The sequence below is a fragment of the Phalacrocorax aristotelis genome, chromosome 2 (assembly GCF_949628215.1).
Source record: "Phalacrocorax aristotelis chromosome 2, bGulAri2.1, whole genome shotgun sequence".
Taxonomy (NCBI): Eukaryota; Metazoa; Chordata; class Aves; order Suliformes; family Phalacrocoracidae; genus Phalacrocorax; species Phalacrocorax aristotelis.
This window is the reverse complement of record NC_134277.1, coordinates 1,819,233-1,832,603: the sequence shown is the minus strand read 5'-3', so window position 1 is coordinate 1,832,603 and position 13,371 is coordinate 1,819,233. Positions and strand designations below refer to the sequence as shown.

The following is a 13,371-nucleotide window of genomic DNA, read 5'->3' as shown; positions in this document are numbered from 1 at the left end:
CGCCAGTGTTTAAATAGATTGCGCAACAGATGATTGCTTTTTGTTCTCTCCTACCCAAATTTTTATACTGACTTTGCCCTTGCATCCCTTGGTGTCATTGACAACATCAGTGTGATCAACAAATTGAGCTTTAAGTGCCTTTTGCACATATTTTGTAGGACTGGAAGTGGGAAATCACACCACTCAAAGTCACAGCTACTATGCACTCAATTTACTCTTGTCATCAGCAAAAGATGACTAAGGTTTATAGAGGAGCAGGGGAAGGGAAGCGTGCTTCAGCTACTGAAAATGGAACAGAGTCAGCCCTTGTTTTGCAGCCAGGTAAGGATTGGCCCTGGTTCTGTGCCAACAAGTCTGAACACAAGTTGGATCTCCGTAGAGGTCAATGCAGGCACGTGCTTGGCTGACCTGACTCAGCGCTTCCTGGGGCGATAAGGGCTCTGAGTTACCCAGATAACCAGAACCATGGACAAACCAGAGGGTGAACTGACTGCCATCCCATGAACAGAGCTGGGTGGAGGAGAGGCCTGAAGTGGAGTAGCAGCAGACAGCCCAGACCTTGCAACCTGCTTAGGTGGATATCTGTACCCTTCCATTTGCCACTTTCCCTGTTTCTGCTGACACGCAGGTTAATCAACCAATCCCCCTGTAATTGCAATGCAGCCAAATCTGCTGCATAATAGCCATCAGCATTGCTGCTGGGGGTATGCATGGGTGAGAACCCATAGGGTGTGCACAGAGACCTGGTAGACCTGGGCATGAGACTCCTTTTCCAGCTTGGTGCCTACTCTGCTGAAGGTGCCAGCCTTCATTATCAGCACTGTTACTCCTCCAGAAGAAGGAACTATGTGTCGTCTCATGGCTGCGGCGGTAGCCTTTGCTTCTCTCATGAACCTCCTAATTCATCACTTTCCCCTTTGCCTCTTGGTAGCACCATTGTTTCTTATGCTACTGCTGGCCCTAAGCCCCCAGCTTTCAAAATGGGCATCTAAAATGAAATGGAAGGGAAGAATACTCCATTGGGAAGTACATCCTTAGGGTTCACAGTTAACACCCTGTAGAAAGTGGACCAGGCAAAGATCTGTAGTTAATGACTGAAAAAATATCAGGTTGGGAAGTCCGTGTTTCCTGGAGACCCTGCAGAAGAATGCAAACCAGAATGAATTCGGACGAGAATGCTGTTTGACCCATAAAATCCCAGCATTTTGTGTCTCCTCTTCCAGTCTGGCTGCTGTAAGGATGGCGAAAAGGAGCGTGACAGACTCTGGAATGGGTTCTACACTTCTTACAAATCATGTGTTCCTGGCTGGAAAGAGGTGTTGCCCAGAAAGGCAAAGCTGATGTCATGGAATCATAGAACACTTTGGGTTGGAAGGACCTGTAGAGGTCATTTCTGAGGAGATCTCTGGTTTGCTGGGATACCGTGAAGGTATTTCTAGGGAAGACAGATCATGAGATGACAGGAGATAAGACCATTTTGGTGAGGGTCCAAGGCCTTAGCATAAAGCCTTGGGTTGGTATTTGAGCCCTGGAACAGGGCAGGGGTATGTGCAAGCATACAGGGAGGGGACAGGTCCCATCACAAGGGCTGGCAGTGTTTTGATGGGGCAAGAGGCTCTTCTTGAGCTGGCTAAGGAAGAGGAGACATTGAGGACCAGCACTGTCCCTCCAGTCCAGGGAGACGGATGGACAAGAGAGGACAGGCGAGACTTTGGCACTGCCTGAAGAAACCCCCAGCTGACAGGGCTTTACCTTCAATAAGTGAAGCCAGACTGGCCAGGTCCTGTGATCCTCCACTCTGTTTTAGAGCAGGCACGCTCTCTGGCCTGTTTTTAGCTCTTACCAGCTTGCACCACCCCAAATAATGCTTAGACACATTTCAGGTGTACTGTGGGTTGTAGGAGGTGGTTTGCATGAGGCCACACTGCTTTAGAAAAAATATATTATAAACATACAGATATGGGCATGGTCAAGGGGGACAGAGAACAGGACCCAGCTGATTTATTTTTCTCACACAGGATTAGATGATGCCTGTGGTCCCATGGGAGGGATCTCACACTGCAGCAGGTCCCAATCCATGGGTGCTTGGCTTGACCCCTGCTACCATCACATCCGAGGTGTCAAGAGCCCCAAAACAAGGCTCTCTTATGACTCCCACCTCCAGCCACCACCCAGCACCCCTGGAGTGGGCAATGCTGCTATCTCAACAGCAAGATGCCCATTGCAACATGCTCCAGGGTTGATTTGCCTTCTTGCCATGGGTCACAGCCTGTATTTTTCACTCCAGGGACCATTCCTCCTCCCTCCCCTCCATCTCCTGCCGGGGCATGCACAGCTGCCGCAGCTATTCTCCCTGCCGTGCCTTGCCCCATGGCTCTGAGGCCATGGCTGCCCTCAGCTCCAGGTGAGCAGCATGTCAAGCCCTCCAGTGTCTCCCCTCCATGCCTATAAAAAGGGGGAGACGGGGGTGGGGATGCCGGAGCTGACTGGCTGGAGCAGGGAAAAACGTCATGCTCCAGAGCTGCCTGCACCGCACTGAGAGCTTAATGTGCCGTAATCACAGAGCTGGCCTTGTTGTAACGGCACCCCGACCATGCACAGCTCCCGGCTGCCGCTGGCAGCTCCTGCGCTCCCTGCCCGCCGTTGCCGCCGGGTGGTTTTATTGGAATGGATCCCCCCACCCCCCGACCCCCCGAGCAAAGGGAGAGGGGGTCTGCAGGGAGGAGAGGAGAGAACGGGGCATGGACCGGTGTCCCATCTCGGCCACCGATGGTGCCGACCCTATCGGGTTGTGAATCAGGACATTAATCAGTGTTATGGGGCTTGGGACGGGGTCAGATACCTGTGGTTTGAGGCGTGCTGGCAGGGCTCAGCATCGCCGGAGTCATAATACCACACACTGCTCATGAAAGAGCGGAGCTGCGACGTTCCAGGAGGCATGGTGCCGGGAGGGACGGGGGACGGGCTGGGGAGGCAGCTGCTGGTGGGGCAGGAAAGGAAAGGCAAAGGGAAGAGGGAAAAAAATAGAAAGAAAGGAAGAAAAAAACCCTCACCGTGGGTTTCCTGGCTGCTCTGCTTACAGGAGCACAAGAGGAGAGGGCTGCCTGCTTTATAGCATGCTTGCTGAGCCTTTGCCTGGCCTCTTGCATCCTCTGTGCAGGGAGTTTGCTGCACATCCCTTCCCGCAAAGGCTGGCAAGAAAGTGAGGGTATGAGAGCATGAAAATTAATTACACCAACCAGGCAGCAGAAGTGGCAGTGGAGGGTGGGAAGACAAGACCCTAAAGGCTGGGCCAGGAGCTTCAGAGAGAAATAAATGGGATTCCTGTTCCTGGGAAGGGGGAAGCAGAGGAGACAGGGACCCTTCATTGTCCCTGTGATTAAGGCTGCTTTGCTTTCCAAGGCAGCATGAAACAGGCTTTCAGCCGCATCTGGCTTTTAGATGATACTAGGTGTTATAAAGTCTAAGGAAAGCTGTCAGGAGTTTAGGTTTGGGTCCACCTGGGAATTCTGCAGAGCCTTCCACACTGGTTTCTCCCCGCATATCACAGGAAGCCATAGGTGAGGTCACAGGATGGGAGAAGGTCAGGGGATCTGCTATGGTAAGTCATATGAAGACAGAGGGGTACCAGCCATGGTGCAGCCGCATCTGGGGGCTGCCCTCGGAGAAGCACGCTGTGGTCCCCAGCCTCAGAGCTCCCACCTGCCCCTCTATCCTGCCAGTCCCTGACAACACAAGCAGGAGAGCAGGGCATCCCACGATGGGAACGGGACCGTAACACCACGCTGCGAATGTACAAGGCTGGGGGAGCAGGAGAGAGTAAGGGGAGTAAGGAGAGAGAGGGGTCTGTGTTTGCGATCAAGACCTGAGCATGCTGTGAGGGATTCATGGGGACACCTTGGCTATGCAAAGTTGTGTTTTCCCTTCTATCTCTGCTGCCTGGAGGGAGGCAGGAGTCCCTGTACTAAGCATGGGGTTGACCAGGACACTGTCAGCTTTGCTTGGAAGTCAGATGAGAAGGTTCTTACCTGATTTTGGAGGCCACAGCCTCTCCATCTCCAAGGGAAGGAGGTATCCCAGTTTTCTTCCATAGGCAGCAGAAATGCAGCATGGAGAGAGACAAGGAGACAGCAGGCACCTAAAGGGCAGCAGACAAGATGCCATGGCCACTGATTTCTGCCCTACTCTTGGGAGAGCTCATGATACTGTGGATATCTACAGTGAGGCAAGCTGAATCACTGAGCTGGGCAGAGGAAGAGAAGACCTCAGGAGGCTCTGTGTCTGCCTACCAGGTCCCATGAGTGCACATGGACATGAGCTGCTTCTGCCTGTGGTGTAGGCAGCCGTCACCCACCTCCAAACAGGAGGTGCTAGGCCACCCTACAAGGCAAAGCCCAGGCCTGTTGGCTTAGCGTTGCATCTTTCTCCTCTTTTCTTCTGTTCTTTACCTGTTTCTGGTTTTGTAGTTTTATTATTGCATCTTTTAACCACAGTGGGATTCAGGCCATCCTCCCTGTTTTTAAGACAATAACGTTGCGTTTGTGGAATCGTGGTTAATGGCATCAGCAGGATGTTCTCAAAGGCTTCCCGGTTTCTGTGAACACCGTCTGCTCTGATTTTATTTTGCCAGTTGATGCCAACTATTGACCTTGTAAGTCTTTTCCCCTCTGCCATGTAGAAAAAAACCCAAATCTTCAGCCTTTACAATACAATGGGCTTCTCTTTCTCTTCCTAATGAAAGAGGGTTGCATGTAGCACCCACTGCTGCAGTGAAGGAGACCCTGCCTTTGCAACCCATTTGAATGACTACAGGTGAAAAATAATCCCCGAATTATGACATTTGCTTAAAATACCATGAACTTTTCAGAAAGGGGAAGTTTTTCTTTCTCTTCCTTTTTCTCCTCTTATTCTGGCACTCTGGAATTAATCATCTCCAGCTTCTTTCTGCTGCCATGGCAGGTAAATGTTTGCTTTTATTTTAAATGTGAGCTGTGTGTCCTCCAACACATGAAACTAAGGCTCAAAGAAAACCAGACTTAAAAAACACCAGATAAAGGAGTAAGAACTTGCAGTCCTGATGTGTGGCTGGCCATTCATGTCCTTAAAGGGAAGGGGGAAATGAGTAAGAAAATAGTATCTTCTTCTTGCATGTCCTTCAGCAAGTCATTCTCTGGAAGGAACTGACAAAGTAGATGTCTAGAGAGTTTGGGGAGTTACTGAAGGTAAAAGCTATTTTGCCATTTTTCATGTTCATCATCCAGCCAGTCACTGTGTGATAAAGTGTCAAGGCAAATCAAAAGAAAACAATAATAATCTCCTGCATTTTTACTCCTCTGGGGATTACCGCTGTTTGTTTTCTTTGTATATGAATAGGTGTTCTTCTGCAAATGCCTAAAAAAAAAAATTGGTTTCATTTGTTCAGTGTTTTGGGGATGATTTGACCTTTTGTTGCATTTGTGATGTTCAGAGTTAGGAGATCTTGACGCTGAAGTTTTCATGTTTAGGCTTGGGAAATGCACCTTTGGAAAGAGCAAACTCCTGCATTTTGTGCATTAATTTTTTTTTTAAGAGTCTTGAACAAGACTAAAAAGGGAAAGTCATAGTAAGAACCCCAGAGCTAAAAGTGGTCTCTGGGGAATGCAGAGACTGTCTTTGAGTGAGTGCAGGCATTGCAAGTATGTGTGTGAGGATCTCACAGGGGGATGCTTAGGAAGCTGCTTTCTCCTCCAAGTGCTCCTGTTCCCTCCTGACTATGTTGGAGCTGGAAGCTTCTAGAGGCCTCCTGTTCTGGTCCAGGTTCATCCTCCCTTCCCCCGGGCATCCTGAGCAGGCGACTCTTCTTGCCTGCTCTGAGATGTTTCAGTGTCTACCTGGGCTCTGCGGTCTGCACTTGCCCATGGAGCTCCAGCCAGGACAGCAATGAGCCTGGGGAGGGATTCAGCTCACTCTACATAGGCAATATAGGCTAAATTCCTTTGCTTCCATATTGTCATCTAAAGGCACCCACAGTGTCCGAGATATCTACCAAGGGCAGGTAGACGTGGCACAGGACCAGCAGGAAGCCACGGAGCAGGAGCTGGAGGCCAAGTGAGTTACTGCAGGGCATCAGGTTGCACTCACCACCTTGTTTCTTGCCACTGAACAGCCTCTGTCAAAGCAAGATTTGGGTTTTTCCTCTCTGTGGTCAGTGGAGCAAGACAGAGACCTGGAAAGGGTGCATCACCCCTCACAAGCAGAGTCTGTCTTTCTTTGTTGACTAAGCTGGAGGGACTCGCACTGGAACAGGTCACGTACATGAGGTGGATTTTGGCCTAAGTGATTATGCTGTAGTAATTTCTGGACAGTTCCAGCTCCTGGTCAAAACCTGCAGCTGTTGTAGTAATGCAAGAGGTTGTTACCAATAAAAGTCCCTCCAAGACTGCAGCAAAGCTGATAGTTTTCAGCCTTCCTTTCTGTCCAGAATATTGGGCTTCAAATCTAATGGTGTGTTTTAAATAAAATTTCTAAATCCTTTTCATTAGGAAAAAAAGCGCCAGAAAACAGCCATTTATCTGGTTGTAAATAAACCTACTAATTTCAAAGGCCAGAAAGAAAACATCCACTTGAGCGAGGGCTTATGAGGAAACCATGCCAAGTCCCTGTCCCTGCCGCCTCTTTGCATTTTCAGGGAATGCTATAGACAGGCTGGTACAGCCACACCACAGACACCCATCGGCTTCAGGAACACTTGGAACCACAAGCAGTACTTGCTCTTTCAGGCACCTACCTGCCTGGTTTTGAGTCTGTACTCTCCAGCTTCATTGGCAGCGATGGACACTCCTGTGGGGTTTGTGAATAAAAATCCCAAAGTTTAGGATAAAAAAACCAAAGTCTATCATTAATAGACATGCAGTTTGGTACAAGGTCCACACCTCCACCAATAAATGGTGAAGGGCTCACAAATGAAAGAGAAAAGTTGAAAGCCACTACTCGGTCAATAGTTTCCACATTTCTGTGGCCAAGGAAACTTAGCCGCCAATATTTCCTTCAGACCGGCATGATTTGAATGCTCTGATCCTTAGTTAAAAATGCTAATGTTTAGTCTGGTCCTGTAGAGAAACTGGGGATCACTTGTCAAGACCTTGTCAGCCACTGGCTGTTGTGGACTGTGCCACGGGAACGCCAGCCTAGATGGAGACGGATTGTGCTGCAGACCAGAGGGTGGGATTAATCTCACCTTATCTGGCCTTTTAAAAATTACTTCTTGGAGTTTCTTCTATAGCCAGTACGTCAGTCAGACCTCTCCTCTCACCCCATGTAAGGTGGTTTGTATCACCTGCTGGTTGCTCCTGCTTTGCTTTGTGGTCTATAGGAAGAGCCTTGAACAACACGCTAGGTTGGATGCTTAACCTTTATATGGCTGAGGATGGAGATGGCTCTGCAACAAAATAACCTGTGTGCTATTTCTGGCTCTGCCAATCACCCTGGGATGACTTTGAGAATCCCCTTCTTTTTTTTTTGGATCTTCTGTCCTTTGTCCAGCTCGCTTCCTTAGGCTTGGCTGTCGAAGCACCTAGGTACTAACTGAAATCTGAGCGAGTTATCACCAAAACAACTTTATACCCTAATTTCTGGGCCCTGAGCCATAAGTTCCTTAGAGGAGAGATATGTTTTTCTGCAAGCCTGCATAAAGATAAGCATAACAGCAATGGATGCTTATCCGTGGCCTCAAAATATGTTTGTCCTACAAATACTGATGTGAATCTCTAGCCTGCACCTCCCACGGGGGTCGCTAATACAGATCTATTGGCTTTAGAGTGGTGGCTGGTTTTGCTGTAGGCAAGCAGCCAAAAAGAACATCTTTCTGTCCTGTCCCCCTCCCTCCAAAATCTATTGTGTGACTCTAGTGTCTCATTTCAGATGAGGCTTCTTTATTTTCAGTTGCAAGGGATCCTCAGCATGGAGGGGAGCACGTATACAGAGGTGTGTATCTCACTGATGCTCCGGCTATGCCAGCTCTGTTTCAAAAGTGATTGACACCAGCAGAGCAATAGTGAATGGTCTGGGGGTGAAATGAGGATGGGGGCTGCTGTTCCCCAGTGTCTGCTTGCCCCTGTAGAGGATGGAGCCTGGCCAGAGAAGCTTTCTGCTTTCTCATTGTCTCTGCCGCAAATCAACCCAAGGTGGGAGGGAGGGGGGCCTGTAAAAGAATCACGGTTAATGGGTTTGAGAGATCATTACAACGGGAACTGTGCACAGCGGCATTGTGGTTTCAGCAGCCGCTCTGAAATAACTATCTTCCCTCTCCCCCTGTTTCCGAGTGCTCATGGATAGTGTTTCAGACTCCTGGTCAGCTGAGCAGGATAAGCTGTGTTTGAGCAGAGTGTCAGTTTGTTTCCTCCAAAACTGCCTCCTTTCTCTTCTTTTTTTTCGCATGAAAAAGACTATGAGACTTTGGAATGTTCAGAAGGAGTAGCCTCTGGTAGCCTTTGGGTAAAAAGGGTTCCAACTGAACTGGTCTAGTCTAAAATATCCCTCTCTCATGCTGTTTTCTTCCTATGCTGATGCACATTTCACCTGTGGAACTCATTGCTGTAAGACTGCTTTATGACCAGAGGTAGAGAAGGATTCAAGTATGGCCATAAAAGTTGAGAGAAGTGTCATTAATATATGACATTAATAACATTTTTGGGAAGCGATTTATGCTGTGATGCTTCAGGACACAAGCCGGTCTGCTCTAAATAAAGGCCAAGAAGTTTTCTTCCAGTGGAAGACTATTTAATAGCTGTGTATCACAAAATTTCTTTCACCTCTATCTGAAGCAGGTGGTGCTGTCCAGAATCCAAGGCAGGATGCTAGAATTCAAGATCAAGGGTATCATAACCAAGCATGTTTTTGCAGCTCCTTCAGGCAGAGGTCGGAGACCTGCCAAGTCCTGAGCAACAAAGCAGAGCGTTTAATGCGATGTAGTCATGAAGGTTCAAAGACTCCAGCAAATTTCAGAGCTCTTTAAAAGAGAAAAAAGCTTTTCCCACAGGAGAACATCAGAGAGTAGTCCACTGACACAATGAAATTGTCAGCTAGTGTTGGGGTGCCTGCTTTGAATAAACCTCAGTGGATGGCTCTTCCATAAGAAACCCTGGTTCAGTCACACCTTCAATCTCTGCAAGTCTTTTGTGCCACAACATCTTGCAGTAATGAATCCCATGGATTAACAACATGTTGCATGAGGAGCATCTCAAACCTGCCTCTTCCTGACTTTAGCTGGTGTCCCACAGCTGCATTGTCACTCCTCGGCTTTTGCAGCCAAGCACTGCCAATGTTATTAAAAACCATCCTTCTCCCTTCCTGGAAAGACCCCGAGGATTTGACAGGGCTCCTCAGACCACACGGATGTGCTTAACCTGTATCCACTTACCAAGGACCTGTCGGCACAGCCTCCATCGAGTTCTTTAGGACACATTAGAAGATTTTTGTCTCAGAGGTTACACATCTGTCATAAGCATCATTTTGCTTCATTGTTTCTGAGCAGTCTTATCCCTTCTAGATATCAGAGTCCAGGAATAATGCTTTCTCATACATCCAGTGGGGGAGGTGGCACTGTCTCACTCTGGCAGATAATGACCCATTGCCACCTCTTGGTTGGGTTTCCATGGGTCCATGAAGCTACTGCAGCAGCCCTCAGGTCAGTGGGTTTCTTGTTTCTTGCCAGCCTATATACAGTATGTTGGAGAAACCCCTCCAGCACCTGTACGAGACCCCACAGTCTCGCTGTGGACATGGCAAGGCACGTCCTTAGCATCAAAGACTAAACCACTGGTCCTCTGCTTTTTACGCTGCCTGTCTGGATTCAAGGCTGAGACCTTGGTCCCTTCCTTCTAGAGGCTCCGTGTCCAATGTCCAGGATACGGGAGAAATCTTTAACTTTGGCTGCAGACATTTATAACAACAGCATTCTCTGATTGGCATAAAACTATAGCAAGTGCAAAGGTCATCTGTGCAGACACACGTCTGTGTCCTGAGGTGGTCCAAGAGTGACAGAGAACTCATGATCTGTGAGGCTGAGGAGAGAAGACGTCTAGTCTAGAGAAGATCAAGGGGACACATGATTACAGCCTTGCAACACATAAAAGGCTTCTGCACAGAGGAAGGAAGGGAAAAAAATGTTCCGCGTGTCCCTCAGGGATAGGAGGTAATGACCTTAGATTAGAGCAAAGGAAATCACATTAAATGTCAGGAGAAGCTTTCTAAAAGAGGATAGTAGGGCAAGGGAGCAGATTGCCTTGTGGAGGGAAAGAGACTGTCACTGAGAGTTTCTTAAACAGCTCCAGCACCTCACCACAGCAATTACAACAGAGCTTATTCTGCATTTGATTAAGAAAATGGACACAGTCCTTCCCACCAGACCTGTCTTTCTATCAGACCACCCAGCCCACCACCTACACCTTCCTCTCCGTACCCAAGACCTGTTTAGTTTTATCTTCCTTCTGTAAGGTCACTTCCCCACAGTGGACAGATTAAACCAACCCAATCCAATCAGGATCTTGGAAAACCCTGAGACAATCCCCTCCGCAAGCAATTGTCTTTCAGGGAAGGCGAGGAGGAAGCAAACAGCATGTCCTAAATGAATCACTACATTTTTAATGTGCTCCTGGATGTCGTTTTCATGATGGTGGTGACTGGAGAATGAGATGAGCTGACTTGCTACTTTAATGGCCCCAGCCCAGAATGGCAGCCCTCTAGGACAGGGAAGCCCCTCAGCCTGGCTAGAGCTACCTAATGCAGCCAGGCACAGTTGTGGGACCCTTTCGAAGTATTCCTGTCTGAAAGCAGATATCTGGGCTGTCAAGAAAACCTTCCTTTCTCAAGCAGGACAAAAGCAATTTGCCTCCAGTGAGGCTGGGTTTCTTTTGTTATGTAACTGCTAGTGGTCTCCTAGTTTAACTGTGTAATTACATTCTCCACAGCTGGCTTCCATTCAATGGGTTTCTTATTCACAGCCCGTAGCTCTCAGGCACTTGCACAGCATGCCAATATCTTGAAGACATCTTTCAGTGTCCCGAGTATGTGTATGCGCATCGAGGGTGCAATCCGTCGAGCAGATTCCCAAGTATGCCCAGCCCCGAGCGCGAGGCTGGGCTCATACGAGGCAGTTGTTCACGGGAATGACCAAGCTGACAGCTGCTTCGCATCACTGGAGCCCTGCAAAACAGCTAATGCAGGCCAGCCGAATCACTCCCTGTAATATTCACTATGTTTACTGTATTGGTTGTGGTTTACAGCGTGTTTACATATGCTTCATGTTCTGATGTTCTGGGTAGGCACATAATGTCACTGCAGAGCACGGGTGCGTGGGAGTCGGGTGATGAACACAGCGGGGACCTGGGCCAGCCTCTGTTTGTGCTCAGGGCAGGTGATCCACGAGGAAATCTGTATCCTCCGCATCTGGACCTGATTTCCAGGTCTTGCTGATCTGCGTTCTTCAGACATACACATGGATCCGCAGGCTCAAGCCCTCTAAAAGTGCTGCAAGTTCATAGCCCCAAAACATTAGAGGTTTTCTAAAAACCCTGGGCCATTATTACTTCTGTATGAGTCTACATGACTGAGCCACTGGGGTTGAACTGGTGCCAGTTCTGCTCCCTTGGTTACCAGTGCTTTTTGGAAATATCACCTGCCATGTGTCTAGGTAGTCCTATGCACCACCTGTCTGACTATCTATCTACTAAATAAGTATATAGGGAGTGAAACCTGTGTATCTTCTCAGTCTAATTAATGCTCCCACACCTATTTTCCTCCTTTTTTAGGGGTTATGGTTTCTCCTTCCTCCTGTTCTACCCAGGAAATGTTGGGATGCTGCCTTTCATAGAGCTCCCAGGAGGAAGAGCAGATCAATTTTTAATTCAATTTCCTTTCCTTCTACCATGGGTTTATCTAATAGTGTAAAGCACCTAAAAGAGGCAGAAGGCTGGAAAGAGACAGACTCATTTGCTAATACCCAGAAGGGTCGGAAATAAAGGCAGGCCTGATACCATATATTTCTGTCTGCCTTGCAGGAAAAGAGCGTATCATTTTCTTATAAAAGTCATCAGGTTGTAAAAGAAGTTGGCCTCGCAGCAGTGATATTTTTGTGCTACGCTCTTTAAAGTTCAGACCCACACCAGCACTGCCCATGGCCTCTGGCAGCTGCAGGAAGAAGTGGGGCAAACGCTGTGCCAGTGAGTCTGCAGCCTTCAGAAACTGATGGCCACACAACCACCTTTGGGTTTTCTTACTCACAAAGCGCTTATGGAGCCATTTACTATCACACGAAGCAGGTCTGCCACAAGGGGTATTGTGTGCCTGTACACAGCCTGCACCCCAACAGCCCTTCGTCGGTGCTCAGCCCATGTGGGGTAACTGGCACTCAGGAAGGATCAGGGAAATAACCATGCTCAGCAAACACAGAATATTACAGTCTCAAGCTTGTACAGAGTTTCAGTAGTCCCAGAACTCAAAATGTCCTGTGATGGGCTCAGTAGGAAAGGCTTAGTTTGGCAGGGTTTTTGCTCCAAGCTGTATCTTTTCCTCCTTATCCTAGAGCTTGCTCCAAAGACAAGGGCAATGACCCTCCCATGTCATTGAGAAGGCTGAAGTAAAAGCTAAGAGAGGGCTCTTAGGCTTATGGTTGTGAGCCAATGGAAATAAACACAACCGTTCTTAGTGAGGGATCAGATCTGGCCCTCAGTGGGCCAGGGATAGAAGAAGAAAATTGGTCAATGGTAACAGGACTCCAACTTGGGAGATGCAGCTCATGCAAATTCCCTCCCTCTCACACATGAGGGGACATACACAGAGCAAGGCCAAGGCATGTCTAGGGTATCAGTCATCTCTGCAGAGGAAGGTGTTGTTGGGAGGCTGAACCCTTGAATAGGAAGCCCCAGGATGAATGTGATCCCCCCAACCTGAACCTATGCCTCTGCCTGGTCCTTCCTTCTCCATTTACACCTGCCACGTGGGGAACATCCAGGCTCCCCTGGAGGCATCAACTGGAGAAGGGATAGAAAGATGCTCTGAAGCTCTTACACACTTCTCAGGTGGTGAGAGATGGAGGACACACAGCATTAACTGGATGGACAGCCTCCCTGAATACTTCCACATAGACTCATGTTTTCGCCTGTCAACAGAAAGGAGCTGGGATAAATCTGAGGAAGGGCCAAGGGACCACGTTAGAAGGGGATCCCCTGGCCCCCTCGGCAGCAATCCCCCTCTCTGCACTGTAACAAATAGACACAGAGTCACTGGCACAGAGATGCTGCTGGTGGGATCCCAGGCGCTTGCTCTGGGTATCACTCTGATGGCTCAACATCATTGTCCGGAGACAGGATTCTGATCTGTGGGAAAAAGTCTCTT

The 13,371-nt window shown here is 48.5% G+C and overlaps 1 protein-coding gene across 1 annotated transcript in view; it reads left to right on the top strand.

The window, feature by feature from the left end:
• Positions 1–13,371, top strand: part of PTH1R (parathyroid hormone 1 receptor) — a 134,959-nt gene that overhangs the window by 12,775 nt on the left and 108,813 nt on the right. The window lies entirely within an intron of this gene.